General features: G+C 38.6%; 1 protein-coding gene across 1 annotated transcript in view; it reads left to right on the top strand.

Moving 5' to 3' along the window:
* LOC145482639 (uncharacterized) overlaps window positions 1-6,030 on the top strand; it is a 93,913-nt gene extending 87,883 nt beyond the window's left edge. The window contains exon 2 of the mRNA XM_081461248.1: window positions 6,021-6,030. The gene's annotated coding sequence lies outside the window, so the exon portion shown is untranslated. The remainder of the gene's footprint in view (window positions 1-6,020) is intronic.
* The last annotated feature ends 20,548 nt before the right edge of the window (window positions 6,031-26,578 follow it).

A 26,578-nucleotide genomic window follows, 5' to 3' on the forward strand; every position in this document is an offset into this window, starting at 1 on the left:
CCAACAGTGGTTTGAATCTTACCTACTCGATCGAACACAGCGATGCACTTTCAATCACTCGAGGCGTTCCACAAGGCTCTATCCTGGGCCCCGTCCTCTTCTTGTTGTAAATCAATGACGTTCCACTAGCAATACCTGATTGCAATGTAGATATTTACGCTGATGACACCACAATATGGATGACTAATTCCAATCCTTTGCATATCTAACATGGACTTCAGGGAAGTCTCAACAAAGCGGATCTCTGGTTCTCGCTAAACAGGACGGTCGCAAACGCAAAGAAAACAAAACAATTACTTATCATATGGCTAGCTCCGTGAGCGGGCAAGATGAATCAAATCCTGCGCTGTGATTGGCTACCCGAGCGGGCAAGATGGAGCTATCTTGCCCGCTCGGGACTTCCCGCCGTGTCCCGCAAGAAAAATTTCCGCGAAAGCAATATAATAAATTCTTTATTGACCAAGCTTGTTCGGTCAAGATGGCTGGATATTGGCCTCGTTTTTTTTTTGCGAGTTTATGGACCTCGACTCCGTCTCGGTCCATAAACACGCAAAAAAAGAACTTGGCCAATATCAAGCCATCTTGACCTCACACTTGGTCAATAACCCATACTTATTGGAACCAAGCAAAAGCTTTCTCATAGCACAAACCCATTGCTCAACCTTTCTTTGCAAGGTATTGAAATCAAAGACGCCGTCAACGGAAAGCTGCTTGGCGTGAAGATAGACAGACATCTTAATTGGAATAGCCATATAGATAACATGATCACTAAGTTAAATTCTAGGGTCAGTCTTCTTAAACGAGCCAAAAAGTACCTAAATAAAGTGACAGAATTAGGTACTTTTAGCAATTTGAATTTGAATTTGAATTTTAGGTAGATTTAGCAATTTACAAAATGCTTTAATTAATCCAATCTTTGAATATTGTTGTTCAGTGTGGGGAAACACTAAGATTGATAATTTAAATAGGTTCCTCAGAATTCAAAAACGTTGTGAAATAGTAATTTTAGATGCTAGCATCTATGAAAGTTCAGTTGGCCTTTTCAAGAGACTAGGATGGATCTCCATTAGTGACATAATTTCAGGAAACTGAGTATCATGCATAACATTATCCATGGGAAGTGTCCTGATTGCTTTAATCATTATATTCGTTTTGTCAATAACAGACAGCATTACACAACTCGGGTGTCAACTAACATGCACTTAACTACTCCTTTTTTTAACACCAAGACCGGCAAACGTTCATTTTCTGCAAGTGGCACTAGCCTATGGAACAATCAAGACAGTACTACGAGGGGCCTCATTCCCCTTGTAAATTTAGAAATCTAATGTTCAAGAAATACAAAGATCGGAATTTTAGACTGTCAACTTTATTATGAGTAGAAATTTTTAATGAATTTTCAATTGTATTTTTTCTTTGTATTTTTCTATTTGAATTATTTTGTAATTGTATTTGTTTGGTAGATTTTAAGGACGACAATGAGAACTACTGGCTTTATCAGTAATTGTGTTATTCAATAAAGTCATTATTTATTTATTTACGTATATACCACGCAAGTGAATTATGCTTTCTGATTCCTTCGCTCGGAGGTGAATAGCAAGAACTATTCACCTCTGAGCAAACGAAGAAAAACAAAATGGCTTCCCGTTTCGTTTCGGTTATCAAGGAGCAAATTTTATCGGCTGATTATTCAACTTGTGTGGTACAAACAATTATTCACCTTAATGTTGGTGAAAGTGGTGGATATTTACCCCGACGCTTTGCGACTCGGTAAATATCCATCACTATTCACCTCCACTTCGGTGAACAATTGTTAATTAGAGCCCCCTCATTGGACAGTCTATTCATTCCACTAGGTAAATTTTTGATAACGTAATTCAGTTTGCACTGTTATGTCTTCTGGGCAGTGTGCTACAGCCAACTCTGGACATGCAGGCGCTTGTTTTGAAGATTTTGTTCTCTTCTCGTTATTGTATTAATGACTTCCAGTGTTTTGACTGAAAGAGTTCACTTTGGAAATAAGAACGCTAAGAAACACGTCTATTGATGTAGCATATCTGTAGCACTAACATATCTTTTTTGCACAAAACCCGTCCAGGAAAAAGAAAACCGTGAAAGAAAAACAAGATTACAGAGCAACTGGATTCTCTATTCCAATTTTTTTTTTTTTTTTCACTTCATTTTGTAAAAAAAAAAATCACTTGCTTTCTACCGACATTCGTACTTAAATTTGATTTCGTTTTGATCGCTCTATGAGTCTGATTCGCTAATCGCTGTATGAGCAAGACGATTATGAATGTTTAAAATTCAGTTACCAGAAAGAGAACGAGATAACTGTGCTACAATAAATATATAAAGCAGCATTTCAAAAGAGGAAAAAGAAAAAGAAAAACACTCAAAGAATTCACAGAAATCCCAATTTTCAGTTTATTTGAGGTTGAAATTAAAATTGCATGTTTGGTCAGTCAGCCTTTTTACGCCCAAACGTCCAATCAAATTAAAGAATATGCAGGTCTGTGAGTCAAAAGTTTTGTTAAATCATTACGGCTAGCCTGGTTAAAAAGAATCTTTGCAAAGAGGAGTAATGTTCGTTCTGTAAATCAGAACCAGAAACCCTTCACTATCTCCTTTATTATTGTAGCCTTGTGCAACTCTTTTGGAAAGATTTTGAATACTTTTTCTACTTACTGACAAGAGAATTCGTCCCCCTTACTCTGCAAGATGTCATAATCGGCATAATTAACGCAAACTACCCTTTACTGAACTATTTGCTACTAGTCGCTAAATTATATATATGGGATTGCAGAAGAAATCTGACTCCTCCTATCATAAACCCCTTTAAACTAAAGACAAAAGTTAAGTATGAAACAGAAAAGTTTATATGTGTTGAAACTAATGAGAAGTGGGATTTGTGCATGGGCTTTGTACCTTAATTAGCAATCTGTTTACAAGTGAGCTTATATTACACTATATTTTTAGAACCGTATAGATTATAATGTAACTTTTGGGTAATATATAGGTAGGCATTAGTCTTGTAATGAAATGTAAGTGGATTTAGTACTGTAGGTAGAGTAAGTAGTTGTATTAGTATTGTGAGTAATGTACGTATATGTGATTGCGAATATTATAAGTGTGTGGAATAAAAAGAAAAAAAGAAAAATTAAAAAAATGGTCTGCGATTCAGTCAAGAAAAATTCAACCAAAAATATTTATACTTTTTTTTTTATCCTTTCACTAGAAAACAACGCTCGTACACCCGACACCAAGAACAGCACTCAAGCAGACCACAACCAAGATGTTACAGGAATCTGATGAGGCTTACTCTGGGACCTTAAGTCGACCTTGAGTCGACCTTAAGTCGACTAAAGTCGCCTTAAGTCGCCTTAAGTCGCCCCAAGTCGCCTAAAGTTGCCTTAAGTTGCTATCGGTTACGCAATGTTAAAAAGGCTTTAACACACTCAAATTGCCCCTGTAGAAGGTTATTAGCCTTATAACTGTCATGTTAGGGTAAACTCCACTCTAACCATGTGGAGGAGGAGGCACGATGGCCCAATGGTTGGTGCAATGGACCCCTATTGGGGATCATTGCATTGTGTTCGTATTCTCATAGTGTCTCTCCTCACCCAGATGTATAAATGGGTACTGGTTACAGGACAAGGGTGGCAGGGTGCAGCAGAGGTAACTTCAATAACTGCGCTTTTAATTTTTTTTTTTTTTAACACTCGTTCCCAATGCATTGGAGCCATCTAAAACTCCCCTTAAAGAGCCCTAGTCAGCCACACCTTTGTTTTTGCTTACATATAAGAGTTTGACTTTTATGTTTTATTTGGAGCATGTCAAAGCAAAGAAAATTACTGTGAAGCTACTTAAGATAAAGGGATATACTTTCAGGAACACAACTTACAGTAAAGCAACAAGACTTCTCCTCACCATGCAATATCAGTAATTTTGATGGCATCGAAAATAGAAGAGGCTGACTAGGGTCCTTTAAGAAGCTGAGGATAATTACTGTATTACGTCTTAAAGCCGTGGCTCCCTTATACATAAAAGACCTAATATTATAATAGTCCTGTACCTGTCTAGCCCCCATGTTAGCAGGAATAATTTCTACATGTAGACAATACTTAAATAGGAATGAAAATCTGTTGTATACTCTCTCACAGATACTTTTTATTTCTATTAAGTTTCATTTTGTTTTTCTTGTATTTCATTGGAAAGAGTTAATAAAAAAGATGACACTGTGTGTTATCATCAGGAAATATATTAAATATGGAAAGATATAACAAATGACTATTGTCTATACTGCAATAATTTCATTAAAGCTTATTAATTTTTGTACGATATTGCTGAATCAAATCTTCCGAAGACCTGCACTGTATAATTAATAAACAATAACAGTGAGAGGTGTTCCAGATCATCAAGATGAAAAGAAAAAAAAAACAGAAAAATATATTTCTGGGTTAAGGCTCAATTCTTTCTAGTCATGAATTGATAAAAGTGCAATTGAGGCCTTACACTACTGTAAAATGATATTAAAATCTTTTTAAAAATCCAAGCTTTCGCCGATCTACGGCATCATCAGGGATAAGAAAAAATATTCCGCGTAAGGCTTGTATACAGATGTAAAGTAAAAACGTGTGAAAAGCGAAAGAATGTGGGGGGGGGGGGTAAAATGCATGAGACAAATAAGATACAGATATGAATAAAAACGAATGATATGATCTAATGAGCGAGTGTCAAAGTACAGAGAGTCTCTAGATATGTTAAAATAATTATTAGAATAAAAGGTCCGCGGATTCGCTGCATTCCTCTCGGGAGTTGAGGGCAGGTTTGTAGTTTCGTATGTAAAAGGCTTCGAACAGTCGTAGATTTGCGGGGTCGTTTTCTAGTATAATGGTCTTGATTTCGATGCCTTTGTGGACTTTGTTTTGGCACTTTGAAATGTGTTTCTTCACGGAGGACTTGTCATTGTTCAGCTGTTCTGTTACACGATCGTGGATAAAGCGTGTAGTGCTCCCGATGTTGTATTGGTTGCAGTTGTTACACGTGATTTGGTAAACAGCGTTGCGTAATAAGCATAATTTGTTGCTGGAGATAGGGCAGTTGGCCCTCGTGCATGTCCGTTCCGTGTTGTTCTGAGAGAGAGCTCATCTGAGGGTGTATGACTTGTGCGCGACCCGTACTGGTATACCCTCTTTTCGGAAAATGTTGGTGATCTTGTAGTGGAGACGTTCGGAGATTATACCCTCTTTTCGGAGATTTTCCGAAAAGAGGGTATACAGGTACGGGTCGCGCACAAGTCATACACCCTCAGATGAGCTCTCTCTCAGAACAACACGGAACGGACATGCACGAGGGCCAACTGTCCTATCTAGAGCAACAAATTATACTTATTACGCAACGCTGTTTACCAAATCACGTGTAACAACTGCAACCAATACAACATCGGGAGCACTACACGCTTTATCCACGATCGTGTAACAGAACAGCTGAACAATGACAAGTCCTCCGTGAAGAAACACATTTCAAAGTGCCAAAACAAAGTCCACAAAGGCATCGAAATCAAGACCATTATACTAGAAAACGACCCCGCAAATCTACGACTGTTCGAAGCCTTTTACATACGAAACTACAAACCTGCCCTCAACTCCCGAGAGGAATGCAGCGAATCCGCGGACCTTTTATTCTAATAATTATTTTAACATATCTAGAGACTCTCTGTACTTTGACACTCGCTCATTAGATCATATCATTCGTTTTTATTCATAGCTGTATCTTATTTATCTCATGCATTTTGCCCCCCACATTCTTTCGCTTTTCACACGTTTTTACTTTACATCTGTATACAAGCCTTACGCGGAATATTTTTTCTTATCCCTGATGATGCCGTAGATCGGCGAAAGCTTGGATTTTTAAAAAGATTTTAATATCATTTTACAGTAGTGTAAGGCCTCAATTGAACTTTTACCAATTCATTCAAAATGCTACTGAAGGACAACATCCAACGATTATCTTTCTAGTCAGTTTTACACTGAGCAGTAAAAATATGGTCATCCAAAGTCAATTGAACCGAACTGAATCTACAATTTAAATACTTCACTTACCCAGTGTAAAAGAGTGACAAAAGTGGGCCATTTCTCTTGCAAAAATCATTATTTGCGTTTTACTTCTACATTCGACGAACTGTAAACGTTAGAATTTCGTAATTGGACGAACCAACTTGCAGCATAATGTTTATCTATCCTTTTCGTACATTTGATGAAGCCAGGTATTTACATCAGCTTATACACTTTACGTCGACTGCATTACTGTTACAGAAAATTCTCTGTGATCAACTCTCAGTAAACATGGCCGCCAAGCCAATGTTTGGAACACCTGACTTAGTTTGGCCCCGTGACTAAAGTTGTCACGCGAGCTACTCGCGCTCACGCGAGTATGATTACTCCGACAGGCGTTTACAAAAAACAAGAAAGAAAACAAATCGGCAAACTAATACTCTCCGAAATTTGAATTCAGTAATTTATTGTCGGGTGATTTGAAATCATCCGAACGCTTAGCAAGAACGCTGCAAGAGAACTCGAATTCTCGTGGCACAGGCCGATGTCTCGTCGCCAATAAGCGGGGCAAGGGTTACTCGGAGAATCAAAATGGCAGAGACCAGTGTGTCTGGTATCGATATATCAGTTTCTAGTTTCGTTGTGAAAATATCGTTCTAGGCATTTTTAATGTGTCAGGTGGAAACTAGTGAAAGCTTGGAAGGTGTATTTCCTGGTGGTCTGATCAATCCTAAAAACGTTGCAAAACGATTCGTTTCACTGTTTAAACTGCCAGGGTCATCAAAGTTTTCTGGAACCTGACAAGTAGTTGGTGAAATTTGACAGGAAGTGTTCTTACGAAGGAACTTAGCATGCGGTACTCATTATGCTATTGGAATATTTTGTCTGTCTGAGGCAGGAGAGCAACAAATCGATTGGGTCCCTGAAAAGGACTGAAATTGACAGTGGAGATGCCAAAATTGACAGTGGAGATTGCCAAAAATATGGCAGATAAGTCTACCAAGATAACCAGTTTTATAATTCGGGAAGTATTGTAAAATAAATGCATGTAAATGAGCTAAGTTAAGTTTATTGTCCCTGTTGTTTGAATAATTTATGGTAAATATACAAACATTTCAAATTAACTTAAGATATCTTAAATTTAAATTTTTTGTCACTGTGAATATACTTTTATTAGTTTTGTTTGATTTTTCTATTGTAATGTCTTCACAAATATTCATGCCACCTTGCTGGTATTTATTGTTTTTATTTTTCTTATAGTAGTAACTGTTCAGTGTTGTGGTAATTCTTTTTTTAATAGTATTTTTTCTAATAGTTTGAAATCTGGCCCAGGTTGTTCGAAAGCCGGTTAGCGCTAACCCAGGTAATATATTTCTTGTATAGAAATATCTGCTTATGGTTGTGTAGTTTTAAGATGAATCAAACTCAAAACTGAAAGACAAACAACATGAACAGAAAACCGGACCGAAAAGTTATAAAAATTGAAAATAATCAAAATTCTCTCTAATCCTGGGTTAGTTTAATCAGGCTTTGAACAACCCGGCCCTGGAGATTTGAGACTGTGGTGACTTAATTATATACCAGTATTAGTACAATATTGGTTTATTGCAAGAGATATATAGAGAGACTGTTGCTAAGTTTAAATTTACATCACTCAAGTGAAATAAAGTCTCCTCAAGTCGCCTAAAATCGCCTTAAGTCGCCTTAAGTCGCTTTAAGTCGCCTAAAATCGCCTTAAATCGCCTCAAGTCGCAATGTTTTTTCTGCCAATTTGGCTTAAGTCGCCTAAAGTCGCCTTAAATCGCCCAAAGTCGCCTTGAGTTACGGCGACTTAGGGTCCCAGAGTAGGCCTCTGATGGGCGGTAGCGGCTCAGCCACAGCCTGCTCCCAACATTTTTCCTAATCCTAACCAGCAATGCTACACACAGTTCTTACAAACGGACAACCACCGGCTGGTTTACGTACTGCCAATTCACAGAATATGAGATACATCTGCCAGGAGGTGCTCACGCATCCGGGAACGTACTTCTAGTTTCAAGCTAAATTATTGTTGACGCGAAATTAGTGCGTTGTTTTTGAGAGGCTCTTTCAAGCCATGTGTACACCGGAGGAGAAATGTATATATCACCTTTCAAAACTGGCAGTCCAAGCAGGTTGTCTTAACAAGACATATGCAGTTGAAGTGGCCTCTCGGAGGAAGTGATTCTAGCCATTGTGTCCGAGATGGTAGGGTAGGTACTATTGTCATAGCAAATTGTCATAGCACGTGTTTGGTTGTTTTCCGTTAATTGGTAACCTTAATTCGCTTGTGCGTAAATGAAGTTCTTCTCCCGGGTAGAAATGAGGATTTTATCAATCTCTATCAACTACTAACGTTAAATCCTACTAAAAAAAAACTCTACTTTGTAGTACGACCACGCGTTAAAATTAGATTGTTTAAGATCAGCATTGGAAGAGGCCGTGTATGGGGGAAGTGTTCTATTAGGTCATAGTCTCTTGGTTGAACTGATTGCGTCTCGGTTACGGGCGCTGTCTTCTCGATAGCTTTATAAGGGATGACTCCCTAAACTGAATCGAATTTTCCTTTCACGCGTGCACATGCAAGATCAATGTTCAAACACGAGGATGGAAAGAAAATAATCGCTATCAAACTTTTTTTTTGTTTCTGAAATTCCTCCTTGGCTTGAAATCTAATAGCTATTACGTCGTTTCCTTTTGACATTAAGACAGAAGTTTTTAACATGACTGCTTGTTAGTTTGAGCTTTGCTATGTTTCTTTAGATGTAACAAAGTAAGTTTCCGTCAATCGGACAACCAACCAGGACTCTCCTAAAGAGCTGGATGGGTGTATAATAGAAGTTGAGATAAACACTTCTTGTTTTCTAGAAAAATGTATCCGGCTTCTGATGTGTTTACCGTTGATATTTAAAGCTGATAATTAAAATGACCTTCATCCTTAGTGATATTTGACTTACAAGAGCCAGCTCTGAAAACTGCTTCGTTAAACGATTTTCGTCACTGATATCTGATAAATTCATGTTTAAACAAATCCCAATTGTTGTCATTCGTTGTGCAGGTAACCGACCTTATTCTTCTTAAAGAGCAGTTTCAGATTTTGTTGAAAAATTTTTTTATTCAAAAAGTAACAGCCATGCATACATATCTTAATCGTTCTTCTTATAGTTATGAAATGGTACGTGTGTTAATATACTTTAAATCTTGAGTCAATAACAACAAAAGTAGATGGGTGGTTTTCGTTTTGGACATGACACGAACCTCTGAAGGGAAATCTGAAGTTGTAAACAGAAAACCGACAGAAAATATACTTTCTTTAAAAAGGTTTCTTTGCCCCTTAAATGAATTTTAAATACAGTTTGTGGTGCGTCGCATAGTTCGCGCCTTAAATGTCAACAACCTGACGTATTTCGTATTAGAATTTCTTTTTTTCTCTTACAATTGTCTACCTTCCAACATTAATCCTCGTAGTTGCGGAAGCATGTCAGCAAGTTTGGATTCTAATTCCAAATTTCGAAATTGTATTCGTTGTTAAATATTGACTCCGACTTAATATCTGAAAACTGTCATAGGTGCATACTTCTGGTGTTTATTTTGCCGGCTGACAAATGGCACTCCAGACTTTCTTAAGCAAACATTTTTAATTTCCGAACAGCGTACTACTCCATTCAATCGGCGAGATTTCTTAAAAACTCTCTGAAAATTCCATTTTCCCAGGAGATGTTAGGACTTAAAAAATTAAAGGTTTTCGTCAACCATCAACTGAAATAAACCAAGTTTAATCTGCATCTCCTAAACGCAAGTCTAACAATCAAGCCAAATTTTGAAATTGGTAAAACGGAAAAAACCAGAATAGGCCCGGTTCATCATCTTGAATTTTGAAGAGCCTCTCAAATAATATTTTTCGTTCTGGTGAACTTCACTTTTGAATTCTATCTTAGTTTTCGAGGAATGAAGAAGTAAGATGACTGATTTATGAGTCTATATTATCCTATCAGGGGATTGGACAATCCATACAATAGCAAAATTTTTAATTTTTTTAATTTTTTTAATTTTGTGCCATTCTCTGACCAGGTTACTGACCACTTTCCTCTAAATTCAGTGTTAGTGCAGTTTTTAACACTCACTCATGATGAAAAGGCTCGTTGTTAAAGCCTTTCCCTTCCTCTTTATTTCTAAGCTAATGATACCCAGTGTCTTGAAGATTGGCATAGGAAAAGAAGAAAGGTGAGAGAAAGTAGTCTTTTTAATGTTCAATGACAGGTCATCAGACCTTGCCTGTAGAAAGAGACCGTTCCAATCACCTGCCATTATCTTTCATTTTAGCTGTATTTTAAAAAGAACGTCATCCCTTGTCATGTCGGTGAAATTAAAAAGTATATATAGAGATAAGCTTAAAGAAGAAGTTCAGGGTTAAATGCAACAATGCATTGTAAGAGTCATTTCATTCTTTAGACCCCTTGATTGGACAATCTATTTATTACAGACCATTCCAATAAGTGAATTTGTAACAAAGTTATTCATTTTACGCCAGTTATATTTTCTCTTCCTAGCAGTGTGTTACAGCCGATTCTGTCACTGAATTTCACGCACTTTTTGCCATATAATTTTTCTAAGTTGGAAAAGTGCCCGTTTTAAACGTTTTGTCATCTGCTCTCGTTATTGTACTAATGACTTCCACTGTTTTGACTGAAAGAGTTCACTTTGATAATAAGAACACTAAGAAACACGTTTAATGATGTCCTCTACCCTTACCCCTAACATATCCTTCTTTTTCAAACCCTCTCCAGGAAAAGGAAAAGCAAAACAGGTTGCCGAGTAACTGACTTCTCTACTCCTAAATCCTCTGTGGTTTATGATATTTTTTTCACCCCATTTTGTTCAAGCAGTCACTTGATAAACAATGCAATGATAAACTTGCATGCCTATTCACAGAATATTGTTAACAAAATCGATACACATCGAAGAAAATACGCAGGCTGTTGCTGCAATTTTTAAGCTTTTGATGGTTTACCGAGCCATGTGCGTGAGTCGGTAGGGCTAGTCTATGTACATCCGCCCCCTCCCTATCCCGAAGTTTTTTGGCATGTTCCAGTAGTATAGGGTATTCAACACCGCCAAATGTGGCCATGGGGTTGAGCTTTGTTCGATTTCAAGGAACTCAATAAAAGCCGTGTTAAAGTTTGGGCTTTTGATGGCTGACCAAACTCTGTACGTGACTCGCGATGGCCAAAGCACGTCCGTTTTTGGATACCACATTTGGATAGTTTGTTGTCTGATTCTCGAAGAAACTCAGCTCTAAAACCATGTTCCAGTAGAGTATTCAACGCCGATAAAATGTGGCCCTAGAATTGAGCTGTAAATCCGCGCTTTTGAATTCAACATTGTAAAGGCTCAGGAGGCGTGAAAGTCGCCAATGCTCTTCAATATCCTAATACAAATAGCCATAACTTCTGAAAAGCTGAAATCGTATTGGCGTTTTTGGATATTTTTGTCGAGAAAGGACAACATTTCTCGGCTGTAAAGACGAGAATTTTCAACTGGGTTACAACTGGGTTGTATTTTAGCCCTTGTCAAGTCTTTCAGCTTCCAGAGTTTCAAGCAAAATTATTTTTGACGCGAAATTAGTGGGTGGTTTGTGGGAACCTCTTACAAGCCATGCTACAGCGGAACTGAAGGGTGTAGAAATGTATGACCTTTCAAAACTGACAGTCCAAGCAGGTTATCTTAACAAGACATGTGCAATTAAAGCGGCTTCTCCGAGGAAGTGATAATACCAATTGTGTCCGAGATTTGAAGTCTGCAAGTGGTAGAGAGGTACCATTGTTATAGCATATGGTCACAGCACGTGTTTGGTTGTTACCCGTTACTTGGTAACCTTAATTGCGTTGTGCGTAGATGAAGTTGTTCATCTGGATAGAGATTAGTATTTTATCAGTCTCTATTAACTGGTTACTTTAAATCTTTTAAATCAATTCTACCTCTTAGTATTTGGTGCGTCAAAAGAATGAATTCCTCATCACGAAGATACCTTTAATTATAAGGGATAACTTCCTAAACTGAATCACATTTTCCTTCACTAAACGTGTACAAAGGCTAAATACACTAAGCACGAAAGATTTAAAGAAAATAAACGTTTTCAAAAGTTCCTTAAAGATTCCACCTTGGCTTGTAATCTTATAGCTTGCAAGGTCTTTCTTTTCTATTGATTTAGTCGATAAAAATTAACCTGTTCCCATTTGCTATTAAGAGAGAAGTCTTTAACATGATTGCTTAGCTTGTTGGTCTGAGCTTTGTTTCTTCTGATATAACAAATTAAGTTTCCGTCGATCCGACATCCCACGCCGATTATCTTATAGAGGTAGGTATATTAAGTAGGTGACATAAAAGTTTCTTGTTTTCTAGAAAAATGTAACCGGCTACTTGTATATATACCGTTGACATTTAAAAATGAGTCCTGATATCCATCTTGCTGATATCTGAGTTACAAAACTCTGACATTTGATAAATTCATGTTTAAACAAAATACAATTTTTGTCATTCGTTGTACCAGTAACCCGACCTTACTTCTTCGATTTTATGGAAAATGTAAAAGCCATGCGTACATATTTTTATTGTCGTTTTTATAGTTATACAATGGTTATGTTTATATGCTTTAAGACCCCGTCCACACTTCGCCGGAGAAATTTGAAATCGCAGTTTTATTTCTACGGTTAAGCCTACCGTCCACTCTAATCCGTCACGCAAACGGAACTTTACCAAAACGTTCCTCAAGCAGGAGGAATTTGAAAAAGTCTGGTTTTCGTTTTCGTGTGGACGAAAAACGTTTTGAAAACGGAGTTTTTCGAAAACGATGAAACCAAGATGATGATGTAATTTCCCTGCCAAAGTTTTTATCAAACATAGATCCAAATCAAGTGACCCGTGAATGTTGCGTTTTCAAATTTCTCCGGCGTAATGTGGACGGAAAACATTTGATGCGCTTTTAGAGTGAAAACACCGTTTTCAAATTTCTGCAGCGTAGTTTGGACGGGGCACTTAATCTTCAGGCAATCTTGGTTTTCGTCTTGGAGGTGACACGAACCTCTGGAAAGCAAATTTGAAGTTACTAACCCACAAGGGACAGGAAATGGACTTTCTCACCAGCAATTTATTCCACTTTCCCATAGAAATTTTATTGCACAAAAATATTCTTTGCCCCAACTTCAAATACACCTTGTGGTCGCATTGTTCCTTAAATGTCCACAAGCCTGAGAAATCAATTTATAATTACTCATTCGAAATTTGTTTTTCTCTTTTGTTTAGCATCCAACCATAATTTTTGTAGTACGTCAACAAGTCCAGATTCCAAACACATTCTCGCTCCATTTCCAACTATGTCCAAGCGAATTTTTATTTGAAAACTGTTGCAGGAGTAAACATCCTATGGTCATATTGCCGGCTGTCAAATGCACTCCCGTCGGACCTTCTTAAACAACATTGGACTACACGTATACTCTATCTAATCGAAGAGGATTTCGTGAAAACTCCCTTGGCATTAGCAAGTTTTAATCAGGCGGGGTTTTTTTCCCATTCTGTCCCAGGGGTGTTTTAGTTGACTTCTCGGACAGGACATTCCGTGCTGGCCGCAGGTTTTATCTCGTGCCCTCAGTTGACATGGAAGCGTTCTTTGTTTAACTTTCCTCTAGTAATCCAGCACAATACAAAATGATATAAGAGGTAGATTTAAACTAGTAAAAAAGTAAATATTAAGGCGACCTGTGTAAAACCTGCCAGAGTTTAAACCCGAGTTGAAATAGACAAAAAAATATATTTCAAGCTCCATTAAGGAACTGAAAGCAAACCCCTATACCCGATTTATCTTCGTTCAGCTGGCTTTAATCTTTTGGTTTGGTATATTCTAATTCTGTGTAATATTCAAAAGGATAAAGCCGACAAATTAGGCAAAATCTGTGATGGAAAATGGAAACTTCTCTTTTAGCTCATATGAAAATGTTTCGCTGATCAGAAATTCTATCATTGCGCAGTTGAGAATCAAATATACCTCTTCCGTCTTGTGCGATTTTATCGGTTATTAAGACAACATGGGACAAAATGGTTAGAATCGTCGAAATTCTCAGTTAATCAGTTTATTGGCTTAGTTAAGTCATGAACAACGAAATTCAGTCCAATAACGTCTTGACAGTGGCATACTCGTGAAAATTTCCAGTAATTCCACCAAATTGAAAGCCTTTATGACAAACTCGCTAAAAAGTCCATTTTCCTGGAAATGTAATAGCAATTTTCCTTGTAATAACAGTTTTCCTAGTCCAAAATGTTCCAAATGCAATTCTAACAAAAATACCTAATTTAAATTATGATATTCATCACCTTGCATTTTGAAGAGCCTCTCAAACAATATTTTTCGCTCAAGTGAACCCCACTTTTAAAATCCATTTTAGTTTTCGAGCAACGAAGTAGTAGGATGAAAAATTCATGAATATATGTTATCCTATCAGGCGATTGGACAATCGTCAATACAATAGCGAAATTCCTAAAGAAACACTGCTTGCTATAAGTGCATTATACATTTGTCCCATTCTCTCACAAACTCACAGACCTTTCTCCTCTAAATTCAGTGTCGGTGTAGTTTCTTTGTACCCTTGCTCACATTCGAGATGAAATCGATTATTGTGAACATTTTGCCCTGTTTCTTTATTTTTATGCTAATGATACCCAGTGTCTTGTGTGGAAGATTGCCAGTGGAAAACCAGACAGGTGAGAGAAAGTAGTCTTCCTAATGTTCCATGACAGTACACCAGACCACGCCTGTACAAAAGAACGGCTTTAATCACCAATGATTATTCTTCATGTTACCCAATTTTGCCCGTCAACTATTTTCATATCTGTCGATGAAATTAATCAAAGTGGATAACAACCACTTAACTTGGAAAATGGATCGTCTGTAAACAGTTACAATTTTGAGCCACTGACTTGAGGTTTTAATCCGTAGCTTAAGCTTAAGTCAAAGCCCACTGGCATTGTTGAGAAATACTGCCAAACGCAACGGTAAGAGAATACCCGAGGAGATGCGACACCGTTAAAAACGTTTATGAATTTATCTATGATCCTCGTCCGAGACAATTATAAAGAAAGTGCCGCTTCTTTTCCGATCAACAAAGCAAGCAATAATTCTCATTCCTGTTTTTATTATTATTATTATTTTTTTTTTTTTTTTTTTTTTCCCAGCCAGTGTCAGTGATTGTTTTTTTTTTTTTCGTTGTTACCTTTTGAGATATCCTAGAAATTGAAAAAATTTGTTCAACGTAGAGTCTCTATACCACAAGGACAACACTGTGTCTCGTCGACTCAACAAAGTTAAGCCCTGTTCGGCGGGCAGCCTCCCAGCCTTTTCGAGATTTTGAAAAAATGTCAGAATAAACTCGACTGTTTGATTTTTGAAATGTTTTTTGTTCGTAAACTTAAACCAAAACTGAACAAACAGAGTGACTTGATCCACGCGAAGCTATTTACTTAATTATTTCACTTTTTATATCGTTCCTATCGCCTTTGCGTTTTCATTATTCATGCCTTAATTTTCTTTTATTGTTTCTATGTAAATATTTTAGACTGAGTTTTAGTCAGTCTCTCATTAGCATTCTTATAATCGATTGTATATATTTGAGCGCATACAAAAATTTTAATTTCAACTTGAAAATGACCGTCAAACGGTCGAAACGTCCATCTTTTTAACGTTAACTTTCGTAGTGAAATCCGTTTCAAAAATTTGTTAGTTCGAATTTATTTGTAATACCGTATAAATAAATAACGAAAGGTGGTTCGAATTCTCCGCAATTCTCTTGTCTGTTGATCGACTAAATCATTTAATCAAGGCTTGAATCATTCAAAAATTCATACAGTTCGTCAATTTTCTAACTTTCAATGTCTTCTTTTTCGGCAATCGAGAACGGTTAAACCTGTATGAGTGGACACCTTCAGGAAATGAGCTATTTGTCACGAAGCTTCTATATATAAAAACCTTCGTGCTAAAATCTATTCAATGTTGACCATTTCTACGGTAAGATGTTGAGTACTTGCGACAGAAATTCAAAGAGTAACTAACGACTGTAAAACAGCCTTAGACGTCAGATGTTCGAAACCAGGGGGGAGGAGGGGGGAGTAAAAACTCCTAGATGAAAAGGTCGGGGGTGCTCATCATCTTGGGTACAAATCAAGGATTCTGGTCTTACTTAGGCTGTTGACGACGAAACGTAACCAATTTTTAGCTGTCAAAGAATCCTTTAGGGTGCACTCGAAGAAATAATAGGTTGTCCAAGAATAACCGGTCGTTTTTCAGTGTTTAGTCTTTCTGGCATGGGATTAATCGTTTATTTTGGTTTATTTGCCTGACATTTGTTTATTTTAGGTGTATCACACTTGAATTTCTTACGTTTGAATCGCGTAATTGATAGGCTCATCAAGACCCGAGTTGTTTTCTGGAATCGAAAAGGGAGGGAGGGAGGCGGCGTGGCCGAGTGGTTTAGGGCGCTGGATTTGCAATCTGGAGGTCCCTGGTTCAAATCCTCCCCCCTACCGCTATCTGGATTTGTTCTCAGTAGCCCCGAGTTCAAATACTCGACCGCGTTGTGTAAATAGCCAACTGGTCAGCCTCCCACCAGTTGGGATTCTTAATGGTTTATGTTATATTTGAAATATTTGTTTATTTATTTTTATAGTGTCCCCAATTAGCACATAAGTGCTAAATACATCGACACTTAAATAAAGTGATTATTATTATTATTATTATTATTATTATTATTATTATTACCGATTCGAGTGTGTGTTGTTTATTCGATCGAGTAAAAGCGCTCTTTCATTGTCAATTGGAACCAACGTGTCGACAGAATCAAAAGAGCTCAGATCGAACCAACGCGTACCCGTGCACTTTGTGAGTAGAGTTCTGAAAACTTCAAGCAAAACAAATGTTGATAACATTGTGTCTAGCCTGAGAACTAGCCCGAAATTAATTTAGAAATCCCACGGAGTAACTCATTTAATTCTTCTTACAACTGTACGGTAGATCTTTGTTCGGCAATGTCAAGCGATTCCAACTATTATTTTAGTTTTTTACGAACTTGGGCTTACCGTAAAATCTCGAGGCTTCGACACAGAAAATTTTACGTGCTCTGACTCCAGAGTCAGCTCTTATAGAATATTACAATAAAGTTTCCATATAACGCGCGCTCTGACTGGCTGAAAGAGCGTGCTTTATCAGAGAACAGAGCACGGGTTGATGACGGTAAGTTGGCTTTCAAATTTTTGCTTCGGAATTTTGACAAATTTACCCCAAATTAAACATCCCCTGTGATTCAGACAAACGCAATGGAAACGAGCTGTTTGTCTGTAGTAAATATGGCTCACAGAGACCATTGTTAGCAACAGTAGTGTTAAAACTGTGCTAAAATAACAAGTTTTGCTAGATTCCCGCCGACAAAACACGTAGCGAAATAAACAAATTCTCAACCTAAACAGCGCTTCGATAAAAGACATTATATTTGTTACGAAGGCGGAAATTATACTTAAGAAGTCAAACAACGACAGAAAACAACAACTGAACTGTCTCTGTTTACGATGAGAAGCTTTATTTTTGTAAAAATGCTCAATTGCTCAAACAACACGTACATGTAGTATAGCAACGCTCGTTCTCCGGTCATCTCAGCGAAGTGAACGGACGAGAGGTCAGTGCAAAGCTTGCTCTGATATTCTCTTCTGTGCTCGGAGTAGAACCAGTGGGAGCCGTTTAGTCTTTCTAACTTTTACGCTAGTTCGGGCAATCTTGCTGCATGCGGCTACAAGCCGCAAATAACTGTAGCTCGTTTCAAATTCAACTCGGCATTTTGCATTTTCATCCGCAAGCTTTGAGCTCCGCGTTTCGTAATTTCCACTGGAAAAGTGCACGTTTTCATGGGCCACAATACGGTCGGATTCCTCTGGACTATAAACCTTCACCTGCCTTTAGATCCGTATTTAAAAATTAACTTAAAAGCGAACTTCGAAGGCATCGTTCTTCTCTCGAAAGCCGCTCAAACTACTCGAAACTGAAAGCTTAGCTGAAGTCCAGTTTGTGATTGACAGCTGTTGCTTCGTTAGCCAATCAAATTATTTGAACAATTCTAACAAGGATTGTGATTGGCTTATTTTAGCGTGCTTTATCAGAAAACAGTGTACGGCTGACGCCACTTTTGCTCGTTTGGAAAATAAAGTTTGGCTTGAAAATTCAGCCGAATGCGTGGGGAAACTATCTGATTCTTTATCATAAAACAAATAAAGAAGCCTCGACTGTGCTCTGTTCTGTTGTAAAGCACTTAGGAAGCGGTAGAGCACTCAAGAAGTAGGGAAAAACACTCGACTACGTCTCGTGTTTTCCCCTACACTTCTTTCGTGCTCTACCGTTTCCTGCGTGCTTTACAACAGAACAGAGCACAGTCCAGGCTTCTTTATTCGTTAAATATCTTCAAAAATCACAATTGAAACCGGCTGTGAGATTACTCGATATTTGTTCAGAAATGCCAAGCGATTCTAGATAATGTTTTGGTTTTGTAGTGGACGTACGACGAATTCTCTTAGCCTCGGCATACTATCAAAATATTGCCTCACGGTCACGGGCACGGTTGTTCAAAAATTCGTAGATAATCAATTCCAGAAAACAATAATTGTTAGTATCAATTGAAGCCTCCCGAGAGTATTTAAGTATTTTGCTTTTGTGTTTGCAAGTCACAAATTGTCCGAGCTTTGTGTGACTCACGGGCACGGTTTTTGAAAAAACTATTTACCCGGCAGTCACAAATTATTTCCGTTTTACCACCATAGTTTCCATGCGAACCTCTGAGAATGCTTGAGCTCTGTGCAGAAATACCATGGGATTTCCGCAGGCCTCTACATTGAATTGTTCACTTGCATTGGCGCACATAACAAGACGAAGTTGCGTCACATTGTTGATACATGTACGGTTGATATGTTGACGTTGCACTTCATAGAACGGTTGGCTAAGCTATGTTAAAAAGCAGCTTATTCGATATTCGACCGCCGGTTTTTTTTTTAAAAAGTGTGTTTATAATAGATACAAACTTAAAAAATGAAACGTTCATAATAGTCAAGTACTAGCTAGCTCATGGTTTAAAATTTTTGACTACCGGATGTCTGGTTTTTTGAACAACCGTGCCTGTGCGTCGTGATCAAGATTTAATAGCGGAGCCCAATACCCATATAGGAAAGAAAAGAAAGCCCATGAATAGATTTTTTCATGGTTATCATGGCTAGCAGTATTGCTCGTGGGCGCGTACGCACGACGTCGACGAAGACGACGACGGAGTCGCGCAAGATGGCGGCCTCGATTTATAGCCTCTTTCTTTGATATTGGACATCCATGTTATGGTCAATTGATACGTGTCAAAACAAGGTATCCATTGACCATATTATCTTGTGACCATATCGCAGGCTCAAGTTTAGAGTTTATTGAGGTATATAGAGAAAACCTCACTGCAAATAGTCCTGGGCCAAGACCCCCAAAAGTGGTTTTTTTTGTACCATGTGGAGGGGACCAGTGCTATCACGTATTTTCTCAATCTGCAATAACTGAGGTCTATTTTAAGGTATGATAGCAAGCTTCTATCAGTAGCTTTCTTACTCTAAACATGTGATAAAATGACGTCATCTAAACTGCCTAATGACCACGGATCCGGTTAACAGCTTCAGATTCTGAGCGATGTCCATTGTACAATTCTCTTCAAACAACATTTTATACATTTTAGGCCTAGCAGAATATGACATTGATTCAATTGCAAAAGAAGGGAATTTTTTTAAGGTTGTCTCGTTGCCATGGAGACGGAAATGGTCAATGAGTCCCAACTGAGATAAAAGTCACTGAAAATAAGGCTTGTCACTTCCTAATTTTAAAAAATAACAACTGCAATATACGTTGTCAAAAAGTTCAATCATGTGTAGATCACTCTAGCACTGGCTTGGATTAACTATTCAGCAAATGAGTTTTAAAGAGCTCCCTTAACGAGTCTCCTTTGTCCTGATATCATCCATTCTGAAGCCATACCAGTACCAAACACATTAGAGACTTCTCCTTTTCGCGTCAGTCAAGCATCATTTTCACTTAAATGTAAACAAAGACTCATGATTAATGTCAGACAAAAAAAACAGCTAAGTTATTTTAAAGCATTTAGCGGTTGCCATGACAACCACAAACAGTTACTCGATACATTAAAAGGAGTACATCATTCGAAACTAAACCTTACGAATGTAAGAGTATGTATAAGGAAAGTTATTTCATATTTTTCCTATGATTATGAGATTCTTACCTTTCGCTTTCTTCATCGTCATTGTCGTCAACGGATAAAACATCGTCGTCATCATCTGGCCTGTTTGTGAAATCTTGAAGCCGGCACATATCAGTACATTTCAGCCCATTGGCAATGCAGGAGCACGATGAAAGTTTGCAGGACCTACTGCACTGGCAAGATAGTAGTTCTAGAACAGCTTGCGGAGCTGGCTGACCACCCATCCAGTCTACGACCAGCTTGTCGTCTTCACTACACCAGCCAAATCCCACTGATGATGGGATGGCTGGGCATCTTTGTAAACTTCGTCTCCAGAGAGCAGCCTGGAAGTTTGCTCGTAACGAGTGTTTGTGAAGCGTATCATTGCAGGGTGGCAGCTGGTTGGAATCAACGTCTCCTCTCTTCAAACAGAACAGTCGATATCGTAGCTGATTGAGGTCGCTTGTCCCAGGGGTGCTACAGTACATGGCAGATGTAAATTTCTGAAGACTATGGTGCAGGTGATCAGACATATTCCAGAACATACCCAAATGCTGGAACATCTCTTGAAATTCAGCATTTTGCTTTACAATTCGATAACCTGCAACCTTTCCCCGTCCGGCAAAAGCACTAACAGTGTCGCACCCTGTGAATGCATGAAAGCCCGGCAGTGATCTGCATACACTTGCTCCAACCCTCTCAACTACTCTTGAGATATCGATGTACTTGACTCTGGTCTGTGAACCACTTTTAATGAATACTGAAGAAGGAATAGAGCTCTTGAAGGCCAAAAGAAGTACCAACACATCAGTGTCTTCTGATACTATGACGACCGAAGCAAACCTCGATTTAGCTGCATGGGCTGCATGTAAGAGGATTCGGGTGTCAGCCTCCTCCTGGGTTGATTAGAGCTCACTGATAGGTTGCATTGTTCCAGACGATAATTGGTAACATGTTTCGCCACACGTGACAACCAGAGTCTTTCCAAATAGCTTCTCTGTGTACTTTTCTTTCTTCCACTCGCTGGTTACAAACACTATGAAAGCTTGTTTGTTCTTTGAGCTACACAGGAATCTTCTCCACTGTTTAACCTTGTGTTCGGCTTGAATATTGCAGAATTCGCTTCCTAAACCGTCACCCCTGTTCTCTCTTTCGGCGTTCTTTATGGATTCCTCTCTGTCATCATCGAAGACGACATCAATCCTGTCACTTGTTCCACCTTCGTTTAGAACTCTGCAAAGAAGAGTTTCAGCAACTGCCGCAAATATCTTCTTATCACCTTTCAAATACTGGTCAAGAGCCGTCCCATCTATTACACATGCTGAGGGTTGGGGAATGGCATCTGCTGCTTCGACATTTTTATGCAGTTCTTTAGCCAAGGACGCTTTGTTCGTCTTATGCATCAAGCCATCTGCGGTACCTAATGACCAAGGGAGTGGTCCGAGAGGATGGGATAACACTTCTCTCATCTGTAAGTCTCTGCTCTCTGCGATGACAATCATTTGAGCACAGTCTTCTATCGGCCTTGATGATCACTTCTTGGTTCTTACCAGCTTTAACTGATACCTCCTTGTTCAAGTGAGTAAAAGTCTTCAGCTTAGCTTTCGTGATTGAATCATGGAACTTGACTTTGGGTGGATTAGACTGAAGTCGTTGCTCTCGGAATGCTTTGTAGGCTTCCTATCCTTTATCTTTAGCTCGTAGCAAGTCGTGCTCTACATCAGGAGTGGCAACTTTTCCTTTGGAAAGACAGACGAGGTCTTGAAGGTCAGGGCTGAATGGGTTGAGCCAAGTGTTTTGAAGAATTGACAATATGGATTGAACATCAGCTTCATCTCTTTGTATTCTTGTTGGTTATAGATCTTTGTGTTGGGAACAAGAACTACTGATGTGCAATATATCTTTGAGTTGCCTCTGGAAGGTACTCCGGTATTCAGCGACCAGGTAGAATTTGTAGGATTTCACGTGCGAATTTTTTAGTTTTGCTTGCCATTTATGTATGCAAATTACTACTATTTAAACGCTACGGTTTCCTAGCGCGCCAATCTTTTCAACGTTTTCTCTAGCTTCAAGTTAACATCGTTGCGGAATCTATTCTACCTAGTCTCACCGTCTTCGCTACAGTCAGGAAACATTTGTAAGTCTTTATATTCTGTCCTGTATTTCTCATATCGCTCGGCTCTTATTCACATGTATTTTTATTTATTTTTCTAGCCGAAACTCGCTCGCTCTATCTTTCAGTTCTCAACGGGCTCCTCGAGGCTCTTCAACAGAGCGTGAGTTCGAAATCTCTAGACGTAGCGTCAACAAGAACTGTAAGCTACAGAATTTGCTTACTGCATTAGGCCTTAGACTGAAACCTTTAGTTCCTCCTGACGTTTGAGTATCTTTGTTGACAGTCTCCTCGCACGTCTGATCAATAGGTATTCTCCCAGAAGGGTTGTCTTCGCCAATCTGAACAGAAAATCCTCCGGATCGCAAGTATTCCAGGGTGTCCGGATGCTCTGCTGGTAGATGTGATATTTCATGCAGATATGTTGAAAGGTACCTGGCGTAGTTAAGGTTATCATATGCGAAACACCACGGGACAATTCCACTGATATATGAAAGGTGAAGATCCCAATCTCCCTCCCCAGGTCCTCTTAACAGACCAAGTAATATTTCCACCATGTCAACATAAGACATCCAGAACTTCGATAGCTTCCCATTATCATGTCGGAGATAGTTCGTATACAAGCAGAACAGTTGCGATACGTCTTCAAATGAGGGACTCTCCAGTGTGTCTTTGAATTCTTGTTCACATGTGTTATCACAGAGCGCTTTCAGTTCTTTTAAAAACGCATCAACAGTAGGCTTCTTCTCTTTATGATGTTCCTCAATCCAAGAGTTAAATCCCATCCATGCTAGCCTGTTAAGAGCTTCATACATGAGCTTGTGAAATCGTACGGCGCGATTATATGTACGGCCTTCTAGAACACCAGCCACAGATCCTTCAGCAATTACTCCAGACTCGACTATTACGTCTCGTAAACCAGCATCTTGGAAACGCTTTCCGATCACTGACAAGAAAGTGTAAATGGTATGGAACACACCCATTCTCAACACAAGGTCATTAAACTGTGCCCTGTGTTTCCACTTTATCTCAGTAACTTTAGCATACAGTGCCTGATCAAACACAACAACTGTGCTTTGGAGGTTTAAAGTTTCCTTAATCTGTAGGGACTTGATGAGGACTTGGTACACAGCTGGCATGTTCGTCGCTGGGGCATTGATTGTTGGAAGATAGCCCACGTTATCCTTGGCAACTTCTTGGTTATTACGCACCAAAATATTGAAACCCGTCCAACCAGGAACAGATTGCTTCTGACTTGCATGAATGCGTACTAAAACCCATAGCAAGTTCTTTCTCCATGCACATTCCATGATTTGATTTAACTTGACCTCCACATATCCTCTAGTATGGGGCCCACAGCGCTCGCCGGCATTATAGATAGGTACAGTTTCATCATCCACAGACTCGATACTTCTCCTCTTCGATTTCACAATTTCACAATTTCACAAGACAACCATCAAAATGCTGATTGTTTAGTTATGTAGCTACTTGTTATAGCTTTTATTGAGTTTTAAACACATACCGGCTTACAAACGATGAGAATCAATGATTAAGGCAACACAGTGCTGGGCTGTCGAGTCCATGTAGATCTCGAAGGACTGTAAGTTTTTGTATAATTTGAGGTTCAAAATATCACTATATCGTCATAAAATGCTTATTGTTTAGTTATACAGCTAATATTTTGTATATATTGTTGATTTCTAATCAGATCTCTACTTAAAGATTTTCGAAATCAGTGAATAAGACAAACGTACTTACCTGCCGTGAAGGCTACCATCTTGAATTTCCCCATAATGCATTGCAACATTTGAAGTAATCCATAACTTAGTATATCATCGCTTTTAAAGACGTAAATTGAAATTTGGTTCTTAAAAAATGATTTGTGTTCTTTCTTGTTGTATTTATATGTGTGAAGACTATTTTTGATCCAGCTTAATATTTTTAATATGACTTTTGAAAACAGGCCTCGTTTTCATGCAAAAGCAAATTTTGGTGATATTTCTGCCAATAAAATATACAAGAAAGCTACTCTTTAGGGGTTGCTATCATAACATCTTGTAATCACCCTCAACTTAGCTTCAAATTTGTCACACTCCCAGCTGGTCCCTCTGAGTGGTACATCTGAGAGGGCCTGGCCCATGGACTAAAAGTTACAAAATCCAGATCAAAATAGACCAATTTCAATATATTAGAATTCAGCCTAAAACAATAGACCTCCGCACGAGGCTCCGGGGAATAAACCCCACAAACTCTGCAGTTATTCCCCGGAGCCTCGTGCTGAGGTCTATTCTTTTAGGCTGAATTTTAATGCATCGAAAGTGGTCTATTCTTGCTTAACAACCTGGCCCAGGAGCTCCGCTTTTAGTCTTGGCTAAATCTATATATTAAAGGAGCTCCGGCGTCCCGAAGGGCCGCCAAGCGGAGCCCCATACTCATGTAGGAAAAAAATGAAACCCATGAGTTGATTTTCTCACGGTTATCATGTCTAACGGTTTTGCTCGTGCGCGTGTATGCACGACGGCGACAGCGACCACGACGACGACGGAGTCGCGCAACATGGCGGCCATACTTCAAATAATAGGTTGATAGAGACATGCAGCCTTGGTTTGCCGTGTACTTCTTTGATATTGGACATCCATGTTATGATCAATTGACACATGTCAAAGCAAGGTATCCGCTGACCAGTATCACGTGGCCATATCGCGGGCTTAAGTTTACAGCTCATCGAGGTCAGGTGGATTTTTCTGAAGTTGACCGCTGACTAACTGCTGGTTTTCGATTGGATCGCGAGCTCATGTCAACTTGTTAAAACAGGGCAGGCTTGTTCGAAAGCTGGATACCGCTAACCCAGGATTGAAAGTTAACCGAATTATCACTTTTTCTTAAATACAAATGTTTTTTGCTGCTTTGTTTTGTGTATATGGCGATTATTAAAACTCGAAACAGATGGCCAAACAATATACAGAAAACCTTCGCGCAAAGTTACATTAAATTAAAATTCTACTTTTTCCTGTGTTAGCTTAATCGGGCTCTGAACAACCCGGCCCAGAAGCTACGCTTTTAGGCTAGCCTAAATCTAGATATCATATAGTATGCTGAAGCTAAGAGAATTTGTCCACTCTAAAACCAAAACATTATCTAGGTTTGTGTTAAGGTTGGCATTTCTGAACAAATATCTACGACAACAAAGTTGTGCTGTGCATCTATAAGAAATAGACCTTCTTTCTCAAAATTAGACTGTTCACAGCGTCTCTATTTACGCACGCGTAAGAAAAAGCGAGCGAAGCGAGGCGAAGTACGCGAGGATCGGGGGTAGGGCTTGCAATCGAAGCAAACAATAAGTCAAGTCAAGTCTTCCGTATTGCGCTGGCATCCAGTTATCTCCCGGCTCTATCCGCGCGTTCAACGATGGAACAAAGACACGAGAAAATAATTAAAATCGCTTAAACTATAATTTCTCAAATTTTAAACATTTATAACGAATATAATTAATAAATTTTACCGAAAACCATTCCAAGTCTGTCCTTTCTTTGGCAACAATTCAAAACATCTACATGTGTATATAAAATAACATTTCGAAATACATTTGATAATGAATATTAAAAGACTAAAACTACGACGTTTCGAAGTCATCTTAACTCCATTGTCAAGTAGAGGTGTTAGCTGTAGTTTCGAGATTAGAGGGGCTAGGTCACGCTATTTTAGGTAATTTTGTTTAATTTTGTTAATTATGAGCTCTTGACGTCAAATTGGCAGAGAAAGAGTCTTTCATTTCCAAAATCACGGCCACATAACAACTGAGAATGATTTGAAGGTGGGCCGACGTTTTTCAAATTTACCCAAATATAACCCATTTTAATCCTCTCCAGTTTTGTCCATCCATGTCCCACCTTGGCTTTCCTATGTTTTGTTTGAGATCTTCTATAGTTTTGATCCGTTTTTGTAATATTTCAGTTAATTCCATGACCATTTGATCGGTGCTGAAATTGCCTAAAATTGCGTGACATGGCTCCTTTAAATACAAATAAGAGTACATTAGAATAATAAGTGTTTCATGGTCATTGGTGCTTGACGTGACAGTGCGTGCG

Source organism: Orbicella franksi, chromosome 3, assembly GCF_964199315.1.
Source record: "Orbicella franksi chromosome 3, jaOrbFran1.1, whole genome shotgun sequence".
NCBI classification, from domain to species: domain Eukaryota; kingdom Metazoa; phylum Cnidaria; class Anthozoa; order Scleractinia; family Merulinidae; genus Orbicella; species Orbicella franksi.